Source organism: Macrobrachium nipponense, chromosome 2, assembly GCF_015104395.2.
Source record: "Macrobrachium nipponense isolate FS-2020 chromosome 2, ASM1510439v2, whole genome shotgun sequence".
Classification (NCBI taxonomy): Eukaryota; Metazoa; Arthropoda; class Malacostraca; order Decapoda; family Palaemonidae; genus Macrobrachium; species Macrobrachium nipponense.
This window is the reverse complement of record NC_087201.1, coordinates 78487612-78505601: the sequence shown is the minus strand read 5'-3', so window position 1 is coordinate 78505601 and position 17990 is coordinate 78487612. Positions and strand designations below refer to the sequence as shown.

At 34.9% G+C, this 17990-nt stretch overlaps 1 pseudogene; it reads right to left on the bottom strand.

Moving 5' to 3' along the window:
* Nucleotides 1-17990, bottom strand: part of LOC135220690 (lachesin-like) — a 136419-nt pseudogene that overhangs the window by 23513 nt on the left and 94916 nt on the right.

Here is a 17990-nt window from a genome sequence, read left to right as displayed (position 1 = left end):
ATAAATTATAGGTAGGGCTATCAATATGAAAATAACAAGCAAATGATTAAGAATATTAATCTCTCTCTCTCTCTTATCTTCGTGTAGTCAGGTGTTGCTAACGTGTTGCTCTCGATGCCGTCATCATCATGATCACAACCCCTCGATAGAAGATGTCTTATGGGGGGAAAAGAATACTACCATTATCACTATGTGAAAAAAAATGTTACTTAGATACTGATACCTTATGGGAGAAATTTATTCATACCATTGATTTTTCTTTTGCAACAATCAGTCGTCCTATATCTCTCTCATTATTCCTTTTTATTATTTATTACGACTTCCTTCATAATTATTCTTTTATCATCACCAATTCTTAAATCATTGGCTTGTTGATGTTTAGTGATGTAATTCGGAAACACTACTTTTCTGTGGGTACAACCAAGGTGTAATGAAAGTTATAATTTTCGAAAGAGGTCAGATCATTGATGGTGTCTCTGTGAACTCTCGAGAGAGACAGAGTTTCCAGCCCAGTGATTGGCTGTTGGAGCGTCATAAGAACTGGCGTTGGGCATGAGATGCACGGGTGACGTGAATCTATAATACATAGTAGTGAGATTCCTTATAGAATTCTATTTCCAAAGTTTGTCGGTTCAGAGTAGAATTAAGTTTCTTAAGACTCCAAAATTCTTTCACTAGTAAGGCAATCAGAAATGAAAGGCATTTTCCTTAAAACAAAGACCACCCACAAAAGTGTTACATCCATTAATCCCAGTTTAATCTATTCATCAATCATGCTGTCACAAAAGCATTAGGCAATCCCTCCATGGTAATTACCAAATATTACCTACTACACATATTTTAAGTGGACTCGATGAAAAATAAAAAAATTTCCCATTGTCATTTTAGAACACTCCACAAGATAAATGTATCCCTGTAAATAATGGTGGCTCTAAATCTGAAGATGATATTACTTTAGAAAAGCTTTTCCAAATATTCAATAATGCAGTAACTCGCCTATCAGTTTTTTCATTTTGCTTCCAAAAATTTCCAAGGCGAAACTGAACTTTCTCACTATTTTACAGGGTGCATTTCAGACCTTGAATTTTAATCTGAAACGCTCATTAATTTGAGAGATTTTAGATTACGTTTATTTACTGAACCATAGAGGACAGGCAGGTGACGTCTACTGGTTGCCATCACACACATACATGGGTGCCTTGAAACAAATGAGCACCACTCTGAATGGCAATCGGTTTCATTAAACTGTCTTATAGGGACTTTTTCCTTAAAATTAAATGTCAAAGGAAACTGACGATGCTGAAAATTAACAGGTCAGCTATCTCAAGGTTGTATAATAAGATAACCTGAGGAGAAATTCCTTTGTGCCATCTTAGAATTGGACAGTCCATAAGACACAAGAGTTTTTTTTAATGGCTGGGTCTCTGCAAAAATTTTGTCATGTCTACTTGATAACCTTGGCCAAGCATCCCAGCATTGTGGACCTGAACGAACATTTCCTCTCTGAGTGGCAAAATAGGGCAGGTTATAACCATTTCTCGAGGATATCCCAAGAGAAGAATTCATATATAGCATGAGAGAACTGGCCAAATGACCTCATTTCCTGTCGGTTTTCAACATTTAAAAACATATACATTATGGAAGTACACCATTTATAATACATTTACGATGGGAATGAAAGGTTTGTCAAACATTTTTATAGTAATTTTTCTTTGTCATAAATTGTTTGAGTTTTCTTTTTTATTTCAAATTATTCATTTCAAAGAAATCATTCGATACTTGACATAAAAAATAATTGGTCTGAACATCTACCTAACTCAAATCACTTTCACCATACCCTGAATTTTCCTCAATGACTTGAAAATAAACCACGTTCTTTGCTTTGAAAAATTTACTCAGATAAAAATTTACTAACTGGGTGATCCCAACTATGAAAACTGTCCTCTACTAGCATACCATAGATTCTCCAGCATTATTGAAAACAATAACTTATAAATAATAAGAGGAGTAAGGCTATTCTTTAATTACCTCTACATGAACATAAACATTACATAAGGTAATACAATATGAACATTACCTGACATTGTAGCTGTATTGTATCACCTTCTTGGACGGCTGTTCCTGGCTGCCACCAGACTCTAGGTAGTTCACCAGCAAAAACTCCTGAAAATATGAATGAAATATATAGCCTAATTATATTATATTTATTTGTTTGCCCACTTGCACTTCTGAAATACAATTATCCACATGATTCAAACTCTAAGCTGTAGTTTGAGTGTCCTCTCCACATCTCTCCTATTGCCAAAATAAGTTCCTTGACCACTATGTGCAAATTGAAATGCATATGAATAAAAATTAAGATAGACGAAGAAAAATTGCTTGGAACTAAACCAGATCCCATTTAGCAGAATTATTTTCCTTAAGAATCTCAGCTTATAAACAATGTGTTTAGCCGAGATACTCTTTTATATTTGACATGCAATTTGCAAGAGAACCTTCATAAGGGGTTTTGAGGGCAGATTAATAGAAAAAGATATTAGTACTGGTTTCAATTTTATTTATCATGAGGCACTTTTATATAAACTAATGAAGTTTGAGGGGGAAAATAAGTTTTAGGAAAGACTAAGAAGAAGTGAATTTTCCATAATGTTCTCGTTCTTTTTTATATGACAGAGATGAAATCATTTTCTTAAGTGTGTTTTTCCCTTTGACTGGTGTATGATGCATGCTTTCGATGGAGAACGAGAGATTTTTGAAAATACGTTTTAAATCTTTGATCGGTGTTTAGTGAATAGGCTTATCTTTGATGACGGGAAGATTCCATTCGGCTTGCTTTTCGTTTCTTTATCGGATTCCAGTGAATACCATTGATGGAGAGGGGGAAGGTTTCAATGATACTTGCATTTTTCCTGTTTGTTCAGTATCTAAATAATATAATTGATTTGGAAGTAGTATCTAAATAATACAATTGATTTGGAAGTACTATTCTATTCACATCACATCGGCCTAATAGCCGATTTCCTTTTTTAATGACAGTGGAATTCATTGTTGCAAAACCCATAAATAAACATCATGTCTGCATATTCCACATTACTGGAACGGTAAGGCATTGTCTCGAGTTTCTTGCTCACAAAATAAATAAAGAATCTGGCACTTTTAACTCGAACACGCTCTTGGTGGAATAGCGAGGCATGAGTAACAAGTGAAGTGATCAGCTCCCTCTCCTCCCCATAGCCGTGCTTCTCCGACATCCCGTGCGCGCCATCTTACCTGGCCTTTTAATGATAACCGTTATTTGAAAAATTTGCCTCACCAATAACCGAAGCCTTAAAATGCATAGGTCTATAGAACATTTTCTGCTCAGAAGGACCTTTTATTTCATTTCTCAAAATATTTGCATAAACTCATGTTATACCCTGTGTGTGTGTGTGTGTGTGTGTGTGTATATATATATATTATATATATATATATATATATATATATATCTATATATACACACACACATATATATATATATATATATATATATATATATATATATATATATAGATATATATGTGTGTGTATATATATATATATATATATATATATATATAATATATATATATATATATATATATGTGTGTGTGTGTGTGTGTGTTAATATACATACATCGAGCTACAAGTGTCCTTAATATCTATTTCGCTCTACCTCAGAATTAATATATTTTCATATATGTTAATCAAAGGAGAATTTTTTAGTCAATAAGAAATTTGTCGGTTCATGGGCGCAAACCATCATACCAACAAATTCAGGACACATAGTGAAGCTTTAAAACCACAACCCGCCACCGCCAAAATGATATAAGTTTTATGCCGCCTCTCAACTTCAAATACCCTCAGGTGTTCGTTGTTTTGGAGTCAGCATCAACCCACCTCGACCTCGGTAACTTTGTAGTGCTTTTGTCCGCAAGTAACCATTACACGAGTTATATCACATTACCGTGATTCATATACATACATTGAGCTACAAATGTCCTATAATATCTAATTCGCTCTACCTTGGAATTAATTTATTTCCATATATGTTAACCGAAGGGGAATTTTTTAGTCTATAAGAAATTCCCCTTCGGTTAACATATATTAAAATATATATTCTGAGGTTAGAGCGAATCAGATATTAAATATATATATTTTATATATATATATATATATATATATATATATATATATATATATATAATATATATATTTTTTTATATATAATTGTATATATTTATATATAGATTATATACAGATTATATATATATATATATTGTTTTTATAACATCTGGATTACACTGTAGTTAGTGTCATAAATGAAGACTGAGTAATTTCTGTATCCTTAATTACCATTAGTTGTTGGGCAAAGCTATTTAGTATTTCAAGAAATACATGTCTACTAAAAAATCAAAATCAGTTTTTTATATTTTGCAAGATGACACCAAATTTGCCAATGTAACTCACTGAAAGTTATATTCCTTAATATTCTTAGTATCAAATGCCAAAATTAATGCTGTTTGTTTCATTACCCCTATTATTAAGATTTTATCTTTTAATCCGTATAAAACATTTATTTTGAAGGGTTAACATGAAAATATATGTAAAAATATTTGTATTTCCCGGGGAATCCCCGGATTATTTTCTAAGTGTCCTAAAATCCCGGGCCTAACTGGAAACCCTAATTGTGACCTTGCCTAAGATGAAGCTTCTTTCACTTGTCATCTCAACCAATAGTACAGACTAGTGAATATTGACTGATAGTTATCAGGCTATTGAACCTAGGCTATTATTAATATTATATATGCCTATGATGAAGCTTAAATGGGATGAGAGCGTTGGAGATGACAATTATTTTACAATGCTGTTGTCAAATTTTATTGTGTCAGTTTTACCCATGAATAAAGAGCAATAATAATTAGTTCTGCCTCTAGAGTGTCAAACAGGACTGTAAATTCATGGTGGAAAGAAAGGCACATAACGTCGACAAATTGGTCAACTATATTGCTCAAGTGTATACAAACTTCAGCAGACTGAATTAACATTTTTATTTCTAAATATAGTACACATTGCCCCTGGTATATGCTGCAAAGATAATTTACCAATCTTTAAAGACTGCATAGAAAATAACCATAATGTAGTTGCCATATCTGCAAAACTTTATGGCTTAACTGTATAAGAAACATACCAGCAAAATTAAATATTTTTATTTCTGCATAAAGTCCACATTGTATATAGTAAATGGTGCATAACTCATTTGAAAGTCTTGACGGACATCTGAGTGAACACGTTTTAAAGAGTACAGGGTTTCCCATTAAATTGTACTATGGGTTGCGCAATTGTTGACATACGAATCATTGCATAGCAGGTAGGCTACTATGCGCTGTCCAATCTCTCCTCTCTCTACATAGTGCAAAACTGATATGTTATGAAGTACGCTATTATGAAAGTGATGAAACAAGTTGCAGCTTTCAGTAAATTGTGTCCTTCATCAGCATTTTTGTTCTCATTTGACTGGCCTATAATAATAAGAAAATAATGATGGAAGTTTACCACACCAAGACTGGAAGAATTTCACAACTAGATATTGTTGCTATCTGAAATACAGCCTAGTATATTATCAAAGCCTATAGCAAAGCCCAAGATTGTTGTTGTCATTCTGCAGAATCTGCACACAATAGATGTGGCTGATAATGTCCGACCTGATATATAGTCTTCCATTCCTAAAGTAAAAGTAAAATAATAAAACGGTAGAATTCATTGTATTTCTAATAGCGAAGGTTACTCTCCACCTCGCTTCTTAATTTATCTTCTTCAAATTGAAGAAACCCCTCGGGAGACTAGACCAATGTAGCCTTGACTATAGCCTAAGCTAAGACTTGTCATAATTTATTGCAAGTATCGAAATCATGATCTTGACTAACATTTGCTTTATACATAAAACTACAAAAGCGAAAAGAAGTTATAACTTTGAATTCATATCTCAAATGCATCCATTTTTATCATTAGACTATGCTCTCCTAACTTTCCGTTTTCACTTCATCCCGTGTCCTCTTTCAGTTTCACTGCATCCAGACTGACGGTTCTTCCACGACTCGAGGGAGTCACGGCGAGCCGAGGATTCATGTTACAGTAACATATTTAGTTTTCATTCTGTAATATTATTGTACCATGAAATATTTTTGCGTTTCACAATCCAATATATTTAATAACGAGTGACCAACTTTTCCTAATACTTACAAGTTTACAAAGTAAATATAAGATTTAATACAAGAACAACGCCAATCCAGTACAACAGTTAAAAAGTCGCACGACTTTTGCTTCATACTGTACAAGGTATATGGTTGTTGGCCTAGAAAACATGATTGTTCAGTATGCCAATGATGCAAAACTTTTGGGTGTAGTAATGTCTCCACATAGAAATGCAGCTGCCCTATAATATAGTTTCAACCGTGATGGAGCGAATTAGGAAATGGTGTAGTTACGTATTCTTCGTAAGACCTCATTTATTTACAAGTGATAAAATCAAGGCAACCTGTTGTTGGCCATTTGTCCTTCCTGTAGTACTAGAATACTATTCTCCGGTGTGGATGTCGGCTTCTGCTAGATATTTTCCTCTTTTAGATAGAGTGGTTTATGATGGTTGGTTTCTGTTTCCTAATATTAGCAGTTATGACTTGTACCATTGGCGGATGACCTCTTGTTTATCAAATTTTCATACTGAAAAATTCCAAGATTTGCATCAGTTGCAAACAAGATCCCGTCCCTTTCTTTCTGTCAACAAATAAGTCACTTCAGCGTTCAAAAGCATCTATTGAAACCATTCGCTGGGTATAACTGGATTGGATAATGGTCATAGTTCGTTTCAAATAATGTTAGGTCCTCGTGACATGTCGACAGAATAAAAGTTTATCCTCTGAACAATGGTTCGGGCGAAATTAAAATCAATATGGTTAATCTGAAAGTAAAGATTTGTGGCTGATTTTACGCAGAACATCCAGGGCTTTTAACTGTTCAATAAAGAGTATACAAGTACGTAGGATTTGTAAGAAATGTACACCATCTATTATCATTTTGTCAATGTGATAAAATAACGGAAAAAATAATAACAATCAGAATACTTGTGGTTCTCAACCTCAATGCTAAACGCATCTTCATCCAGCTTCATAGGATAAAATCTTCAGTTCTAATAATCCCTTCAAGTTGATATGGTTGGAAAATCTTGAAGAATATCTACTTCTGAGTTCTGATTAATTCACCTGTCTAAAAGGACATTTATCTAAAGTGCAACAGGAAGCATAAAAAATAACGAGAGAGAGAGAGAGAGAGAGAGGAGAGAGAGAGAGAGAGAGAGAGAAACTCCAACGCAACCAAAGACAGCAACACTGGGATCGACAGAAAAAAAAAAACAGCCAGTACGCTTCGAAACCTCAAATCTCAATATATTTATTTACCTTACACGAACATAGGATCTCTTTCGAGATTATGGAGGCATTAAGATAAGACCGCTTCCTATCCTATTCAAATATCCAAATGTATCATGCAGTTTTTTGCCTTGTCTATATAGGTCTGACTCAGTTCGGGGGATAAAAAAAATGACGATAAAAGTAGCTAAGGGCAGCAGACTGAAAAGCATACGTGAATATCATCGACTGCCAGTGAGAGAAGGAAAATGTGGTGTTATGTTTATATCCCGTAGACTTTTATCACAAACCGTATAACTGAGTCTATGCCCGGGGCAATTTAATAGAGATTAATCTTCTTTTCTTTTTCCATGTTAGTAACCAAAAACACTTATACAAATTTAAACACATCCAATTGCAAATTTACCGCTCACCATTTTTTATTTACTAAAGGATATAAATCAGTTTGTTTTGTTTGTTTGTTTGTATGGTGCTTTTACGGTGCATGGAAACAGTGGTTATTCAGCAACGGGACCAACGGCTTTACGTGACTCCCGAACCACGTCGAGAGTGAACTTCTATCACCAGAAATACACATCTCTCACTCCTCAATGGAATGGCCGAGAATCGAACCCGCGACCACCGAGGTGGAACACTAATACCATACCAACCACGCCGCTGAGGCGCTAGGATATTAATCAGGTTTTTTTGACGACTTAAAATTATTTTCTTAATTGTTTAAAAATAAGATCTAGTCTTCGTAATAAAGGTACGAAAAAAGTCTTCGCACACTGTTTGATCATGTCTCCTAACCCCTAAAAAACAAATAAAAGAGAAAAAAAAAAACAAATTTAAGGTTAAGTCATCCCTCAAAAAAAAAAAAAAAATGCTTTCAAACAGGTCTCCAGAAAACTCAATAAAATCGGAAGGGCCCAAGTTGTTCAAACACACCAAAAAGACTATAAACGGATCATTATCGCTTCGAGGTTCATAACCAAAACTTGGTGAAAGAGAGAGAGAGAGAGAGAGAGAGAGAGAGACTAACCTCGATCTGGCTTTTTCTCTCAACGACATTTGAAACTGGCAAATATTCTTGGGGACCAAATCTTTTACCAGTTTTATTGCTCACAAACAATATTGTTTAATGAATCAATTACGAAAACAAACATACTAATAATTATATATATACAGATATATATATATAAGTTCTATATATATATATATATATATATATTATATATATATATATATATATTAGTATATTACACATGACTGGTAAAAATGGTCTGCTGCAACAGAATTCCATCTACTAATAAAAGGAGCCATTACTTACCTGAAGAGAGAGACAGCAGTCTCTGAAATATAGTACTTACTTTCTATATTTTGGTGTTTTCATGGGACACTTTTAATATATATATATATATATATTATCATATATATATATGTATATATATATGTATATAAGTATATATACATATATAATCTTTAACCATATGCTTTTTCTCCTTTAAAGGAGAAAGCGCCAGAAGCGTGAAAGTGTATGGTCTCAGCAAGTTTATAAAGGCCTGTCCACACAAAGAAACATTGTTTGGAAACAAATTTTGCAAAACAGTTTCTTGGAATTGCTTGTAAACAGTTTGCAAACAGTTTGGAAACTGTATGCAAGCAATGTTTCCTGTCCGGACCTCAGTTGTCGTCAGGATGCTTGTCGGTGCAGTAGCCTCTGCATTCTACTTGGCAGTTTTAATGCACTCGAGTAGGGATAAGAGAGAGAAAAAGAGATGGGTGAGGAAGTTTTTAGAGAAAGGGAGTGTCACACATACATGCACATGTGTATATAAACATATGTACCTATGCACATTTACATACGTAAATGTGTACATGCACATATGAAAATATGAAAATGTAAATATGTATATGCACATACCGGTGTATATGTACATATACATTTATACATATATTTACAAATATATAAACACGTATGAATGAAATGTATATATGTATGTATTTAAATATATGTATATGTATTTATACAAATATAAATACATATACACGTGTAAATATATAAACATGTATATATAAACAAACATACATTATACATGTGTATATATACAAATACACTAAATGTTTTCCATTCTGGATAGGAAACTAATATACAGTAAAAAAAATTTGCAAACACTCTGCAAACTTTGTTTCCAAACAATGTTTCCTAGTGTGAACAGGCCTTAAGGATGAGGCTGCTAGCCCCGTCACTTTTTCTTAACACCATTTGGTGAAGGAGGATAACTTGGAAGGAAGCAAAATCTTTAAATCTCACTCTTGAAGATTACATGCTTACTATTGATGTTCAGAGAAAAGTTAAATGTTAAAGTTCAAAGAGTTTAGGTGTAGATTTAAGACACCGTATTAGTAACTTCAGTAAGTGCAATAGACTGTTTGGAGTTACATTTCTTGGAAGCAAATATATAAGACTGTGATGGTTTAAATGCTGCAAAAAAAAAAATAAAATAAAAGCATGAGGTGCTTTACTTGCAAACTCATTCAGCAACCAGGGAAGTACACTATCTACCCCAAAAAGACTTCAAAGACTAAATTTTTTAGATATAGCATTTTAACATGGTATAAAGCATACTTCCCGTATGAAGCTAAGTGATAGGGCCAATTGCAGTGGAACTACAGATCTTTTTAACGTAAACTAAGGGGCATTACTGAATGATTTACAGGCACAAAAAGACTAAAAAAAAAAGAGCACCATGAAACCGTAGGAAAGTATGTAAGACACATATGCTCATTTATTTTCAGGAAGCTTTGACTAATAAATTAAGGGGAAATAGTAAGAAGTTGGAGATGAAATTTGAATTTCCTCTTGAAGTACTCGTAAGCTCTAAGGAGTCTGGCCTTCCGATGACTCCAACGGAGCTTTGAAGGCAGCATAAGAGGAGCCCAACAATATTTCTAAAAGATTCAATACCACCTCACTCAACCCTGGCTAGACAGAAAGCAAGCAAGATGAAAACAAAGGTCTGGATGGAGAGTGAAAGATAATAATGAAACATGACGTCATATGAGAATCTTACAGCCTACAACGCTGGAAACCCTCTGCTAATTGAAAAAGAAATAAAAAAAAAATTATCTTTAGTCGCATGAAGACTTGACAAAAGTCACATGCGGTTCCTGAAGCCAGAGAACGTTATTAAAACGCCTAAAATTTTTTCAAGTTATGCAAATCAGCAACAATACCTTGGCTTAGCACACTGAACTGCAGCATGTATTAGTTCAGTCAATTCCCGCATGCATTTATCTGTTCCATTTCACACAGTAACATCCAAACCCGGATCTCAAAGCTTGTGCATGTAGTATATTTGTCTGTCTGCAATTATTTACATTGATAGCGTCTCCCTGTGTAATACTGCTCTTAATATTCGTGGATGAATGAAAACGACAACTGAATGTGACCAGAACACGAGTAGTATATCGTCAAATTTGACAAAAGTTTGTTCGTTCGAGAGATTTTGTACATAAACTTATGTAAAATTCGTTCACGTAAATTTTCTTTCTCTTGTAATCCTACAATTTTTTACTTAGTATAGGAAAGGGGCCAATGGCCTTGCCACCGTGATACTGGTTTAATTTCAATTCCCATAACTTTGCCTTTATGTAATTTTCTACTTTACTGCAAATGATTTCATGATAAACAATCATTCCATGCAATATTGAAGCATAAATATTTTACGTGCCATTAAATGATAAGGATGTATATAAATGAAAGAAAAAATGTTTAAATGCAAGAGCAGATATTAAATACGCGTAAAATACTACACATGCCTTAAGTTTCGATGAAAATAAGTACTTTAATTAAGTTCGTTGTTATTTAAAATCTAATAAAAAGATCATAGGTAATTAGTTCCTTAAATATAAAATAATGTGAACTGTTACGAAAAGTGTAAATGCAATAAAATCATAACCGGAGAGAGAGAGAGAGAGAGAGAGAGAGAGAGAGAGAGAGAGAGAGAGAGAGAGAGAGAGAGAGAGAGAGAGAGAGAGAGAGAGAGAGAGAGAGAGAGAGATTGGCAAGAAACAAACTGCTTCACCATCACTGTCTAATGATGCATTCACTTTTCTTATAACATGCGAGTTCTTTGAAACATCAGACGGAGCGGTAGATTAAATTCTAACAATATTACACGGCCGTCACATATAACACAAGGGTCGTACCGTCACTGTCGTCAGCTGACATAATCTGTTGGCTTTTTCTTTTTAGTCCGGGAGAGAGAGACGTGTACGAACTACGACTATGTGTGAAAACACTTTGCTACAAATGATGAAGAGATATAAAAGAGCAGTGATGATACGAATTTGCAAAGAAAAACTCTCTTAACTTCTATACAGAATTGAAGAAGCTGCGTCCACATCAAACCGACTTGTAAGTTTAAAGGAACAAAAACACGACTCTCAAATTTAGCGTTTCGGAATTTCTGATGCGTTTTTCAAAGGAGATAAGGCTTTGGATATTTACAAACTGATTTACCAAATGCACTGTACACATACGCAAACTGTGGGTAACATTATGTATTAAAAACGCGCTTTAATCTGCAAGAGAAAACACGTTATATTTACAAATAAAAAAGCTGAAAATATATAGTTGACATAAAATCCCTTGGCATTTTAATCACAACAGAAACTAATTTTGGCAACTCTACAAATTGGCTTTCCCAAAATTTGATAATACTAAGTTCTTGTAGCTAGCTGTTTAGACCACCTTTCATAAGTAGTCTCCTTCAAAATCGCGTTCCCGCTCACAGGAAGAGTGCTATTGTGCTGGTTACAAGACAACCAGATATCATTCAACGAAGTTTATATATATATATATATATATATATATATATATATATATATATATATATATATATATATATATAATATAATATATATATATATATATATATAATATATATATATATATATATATATATATATATATATATATATATATATATATATATAATATATATATAATATATAATATATATAATATATATATATATATATATATATATATATATATATATATATATATATATATATATATATATATATATATCAAATCTGGCAGAATTTAATTCAATTTCTAACCAACAAAGGCATCGAGAAATCTTTAGCATAAAACTGCCGATGAAACTATAAGCTGTGAAAAAATCCATTTACTTCATATTTATGTTAAATGTTTATTTACTTATACTGTTTTGACGAGCTGGTATGAATAAGAGAGACTCGATCAATAATAATCCTGCTCATAACAGAAACTTTGCAGAGTAGACCAAAAGACATCCAAGTCTTCAGGTTGACAAAAGCAATTAATTTTTCCTTTTCTTTTCCTCTTCCTAATTTCTTTCCGCTCTCTTCCCACCACCTTCTTAAGTCTTATCTCATCTTAAAACACCCGGAGAGACGGGTGTCTCAAAAAGCTTGTATAAGCGTCACTCTAATGTCACAGATCTGAGTTTTTCCTATGGTATGGAAGTCGTGTCCTCTTAAAGATGAGACCTTTTTACCACTGTGATGAAAACTCTCAATTCTAAACATGACAACAAAGCGTCACTTTTGTAAGCATTCGGATCACACACCAACACCACAATGAATCTAAAACAAATTACATATATTGTATTTGTGTGTCTGAATGTTGTGAACTGCCATTTAAAAAAAACAGAAACTAACAATCACTAAAAAATCAACGCAAATGTCTTCAGCCTTTGCCGTGGATTAACAGAATACTAGGTAAGCTAAGTGGTTTAATAACCAAACTATAATTCCCATGAAAACAAAATAGCTTTAAAACAAACATTTACATAACGGAATGAAGCAATCTTAACATGAAATATTATGAATGTAGTTACTGATAGATAATCCAAGAGACTATAGCGTCATTCAAAGAATGGCTGAAATACATACACGACAGATGACGTAAACCTAATAGCAAAAATAGCAGACGGGGGGGGGGGGGGGGGGGGGGGGGAGGGGGGGGGGGGGGGGGGCAGGGGAGACAGGAGGGTAATATGATCATATCAATGGCATCTTCCTTCGCAAGTAAATCTGTTTGCTTAAGGACTCGGGAGGAAGGAGAAGAGAGAGAGAGAGAGAGAGAGGAGAGAGAGAGAGAGAGAGAGAGAGAGAGAGAGGGAGGGAGAGGGGGTGGGATGCAGAGGGGGACTTACTTTCGACGCATCTATTCAAGATAAGAGAGTCAATGTTTGTTTTGGTCTGGATACTTGAGCGAAGACTTTAAAATTATGAATGAAAGCAGCTTATTCCTCAGATCAAGTTACCTAAAGAATTACTTTTTTCTTTGGTTCCGCTTCCCCTCGTACACACGCGGCCCTCTCTCTCTCTCTCTCTCTCTCTCTCTCTCTCTCTCTCTCTCTCTCTCTCTCTTCTTCTTGCTTCTCTGTCCCTATTTTTTTGTCCCTATTTTTTTCTTTTGTCTCCATTGTTTTCCTTGTCTATAAAAATTCTTTAAGCAGTCTACAAATCATTCTTAAGCAAAGAAGTTAAGCTAAAGTTAAAAAAAAGAAAAAAAAAAGTCGCAGGACCTGTGACCTGATGTGCAAGAGTACAAACCGCTTAGGTCAATGATAGGCGGTAACCACACCATTCTAAACAAGTTTAAGTGCCTTCCAAAGGACGCCAGTTAGATGCTTTTCCGACTGCTTCTACTTGTTTCACTTGTTACAAAATCGCCTGACGACTGAGGAAGGAATCTACAGTATTCAGCAAAACCAACCCCAACTCTAAATCTTCCTCTTAATTACTAAAGTTAAAAAAATTGTTACGCCATCAAAGTTCTAGGGAATGAATATGGAATGTAATTATTGAAAGCATTAAGTTAATTTCACACTGAAATACACACGGCCATAATTTCCCTCCTATTATAGAACAGCCGAACTTTTTTACCACAGGAGAAAATCCCGTTGAAGATTCGAAAACGATAGTCCAACTTTTCTAAAGCCTGCAGTTGAATATTGTTGATACCAAATATATTGACTCAATTTTAATACGTGTCTCCCCCTACAGGGTTCAATATTATTGCTCAATCAATATCGTCAGTCGTGCGAAGGATTTCAGAGGCGTCATGACGGACACTGATGTTGCTTTAATCGGAATTGCAATTGACTGCTGCACATTGGTAGACTTAGGGTAATTGTCATTATACTTTTTCAACAAGACTTCATATGCACTATCTTTCTTTTGTCCGTCACTGTATTCTTTACTATTAACCTGCCACAGAACAGGTAAATCCCTGCACAATTGCACGATTTCCAGTAGGAATTGTCTATCATCCTTCTTGCCAGAGAAGTCGACGGTATGAGGGCAGGATGGACACTCACAGGATACTGCGCAATGTTACCCTCACACTACTAAAATATCAAACTCTTTGTGATGTCCTCAATAATATTGTATTCTTCAATACTGCCCCTACACTTTCAATAATACTGTACTAAATAGAATAATGCACAATGACACTGATCATGTAGGGGAAGCTTACAAGAAAAACCTGCCAATTATTAGCGACACCACACAAAAATGATCCTCCTCTACAAACAATAGCGATTAGAAACAAACTCGGTTGGCACACACCTCGTTCTCTAACGACTGAAAGACTAAGAGAACCGGCAACAGAAGAACAGAGACTGCCATTAACGAGTACAAGGGTAAGCAGACGACTTCAGATCCCTCGTGCAGAAAGATGAATTTGGCTTCTCCACATTATCTGCTTCATCTCGGAGCCGATGGGGAACCGTCACAACTACGCGACTTGACGGCGATGTTGTTAGTCATCATGCAAGCTGAGGTCCTGCTGGGAACTAGCCATATAAAAATCTGTCTGGAAACTTGAAGAAGAAGAAGAAGAAGAAGAAGAAGAAAAACCTAGAGAGAGAGAGAGAGAGAGAGAGAGAGAGAGAGAGAGAGAGAGAGAGAGAGAGAGAGTCCTATGAAGTGCACCTTAAATTCTCAATGATTAAATTTGTTTATCTCCAGTTTTTGGAAGATGCAGCAGCAAGCCAGGAGGAGGAGGAGGAGGAGGAGGAGGAGGAGGAGGAGGAGAGGAGGAGAGAGAGAGAGAGAGAGAGAGAGAGAGAGAGGAGAGAGAGAGAGAGAGACTGTATATTTTTTTTCCATCAGTAATTGCGGATTTGAGCTAGAAAACAAAATTCTGAACTCACGACCCTTAGAAGTAGACATAGTTATTAGCAATTTCATGAGGTAATATAAACTTTAATTAATAAATACCGCTGTCCACTCTGAAAAGATTACTAATGAACTTTTTCACAAAACACTTATTTAACTCCAACCATCGACTTACTCATGACTTAGCAAGCAGTCAGGCACGTTCTCTTCTTTCCCCCCCCCCCCCCCCTCCCCCTCCCCCTCCTTCTCTCTCTCTCTTGCTCTCTCGATAAAGAAGACTTGTTTAATGAGACGTGAGAACCATATTTGTCGTGGCAGAGAACTGATCGGCGATGCGATAATTCTCAAGTCAAAACAGGACGAAAAATTTCTCCTTGACGCCAAAATAACAGACAGCATAGTTACAAAGCAGCAACAGGCAAGGCTCCCAGAGGGGAGAGATCTTTCAAAACTTTAAGACTTCGTAACCGTCCCTCCTGTTTTGCAATGAGTAATAGTTCTAACAGATCAAAATGTAATGATTCCCACTTCATTAGGCTAGAGTTTCCTCTCATGAAACAATAATGGCAAATACATTATTTCTGTTATTATTCTTTCTGCTGGACAAAAAAAGTAAATAATTGGATACTGATTAAAATGTTAACTATTTTTCTACTAAACTCCTCCCCTGTCGTTAAATGTGACAATATACGAAGTACGGTAATTTACAGCTTTTTGATAAATCCCAAGCTTTTTTTTTCTGAAGATAGTTTTAATTCTCCCTCAAATGCATTACCCCAGGTATATCGTAACGATAATAAAGCAGTACACCCTTAAATATAAAACACTTGTCCGTTATCAGCTGTGGTCTGTTTTAAAAAGGTCTGGGAATGGGAATGGGAATGTATTTTGCAAAAACTAATGGTGCGCTATTATCATTAAATTGTTGTTTGAGGTTGCTGAAAATTTCCTCTTTTAGGCCCTTAAAAAGTACCTTGCACTCTCATCCTGACTTCTTGATACCTAGTGTACGTACAGAATACAATTAAGTACTATTGATATATTTCTAACTAATAATAACTACTTCCAAGACAGTTTCGACAGCAGATGCTTCCTCTAACTGTTGAAATCAATCTTAGCGCTGCATTTGGCTTTTTACCTTTGGCTCCAGATGCTTTTGTCACACACAAAAAAAGGTTTTTAGTGAGAGTAGTTTATCCATCTCTTCCAGCATCAATATTTAGAGTTCTGGGATTTCTATTATATTTTTAATCTTGATTGATGACCATAAAATACAGGCTGAAATGACCTGGAGAGAACAGTAACTGGCGTGGTTTCTGAGGTATTCGGCTGAACCAGAGCAAATGAAAGAATATTAAGTAACTTATGTCGTACCATGCTCATATTCCATGGTTCACTGGGAAATACTAGCACTCTCAATCGATGATTCTTGGTGGGAAAGGTACCTTACGTTATATCATACCCCAAGCTGTTTTGTTACTGCGCTTTAAAACATATCTAGCGTTGCCCAAAAACTGATGTTCAAAAGGTTTTATGTACCTAATGATATAATATTGATTTACATATGACACAGGGCCTGTTTTAACACTGTTGAGACAATATTCCTGCCATATCCTGCGATTCGTTCTTGGAGGCAACAACACAGTAACTCTTTACCAGCATCCTACAACTTTTATTGTGATTTAGGCCACCGTCTGATTTCTTGCCTTTCCATCTAGTTTTTAATTTAATGCCTCAGAACAATATCGTATCATCAGGTGATCAGGGCTACTATTTTTGCACCGCCTCAATATCCATATTTTATTTAAAGTTTCGCAGTGCCACTATACTCGTACATCACCTCAAGTCTTTCATTGCATTTACTATAAAACTGTTGCACAGTTTTCGTCATATTAAAATTATCTATCAGAATAATCTATGCGTGAATGCTAATTGTTAAACGTTATTTACAAATAACTACTGTTTTAAAAGTTGTCACATCTATGTTTAAGGTTACTCTCTTTTTACAACTCCTCGACTTATGCTATTTCTAGCCCAGTGTCTCGTCATTTCAAGGATGATAAGTTTCCGGTTTTTTTTTCTAATTCAATTATGATACCAACAAACATTAACTTCTTATGGTCTTGACACTACTGTAAGATTCGTCAGCTTTGATTTTGCCAATTGTGTGCTGTCCTCCTTGACTGTATCAGACCTTGAATTAGTAATTTGACTTCCTTGCACCTTTCAAAAACAATTCCCTGAAGGGATACTGACACCAGGTCCCGATAAAGAAATTTAGGACCATCCCTTTAGATCACCACTTTCCCAGTTTTGCTGTTAAATAGCCTGAGCTAAATCTTCTTGATAAGATTCACTACGGGGCAGCTTTAGATAGGAATGCGG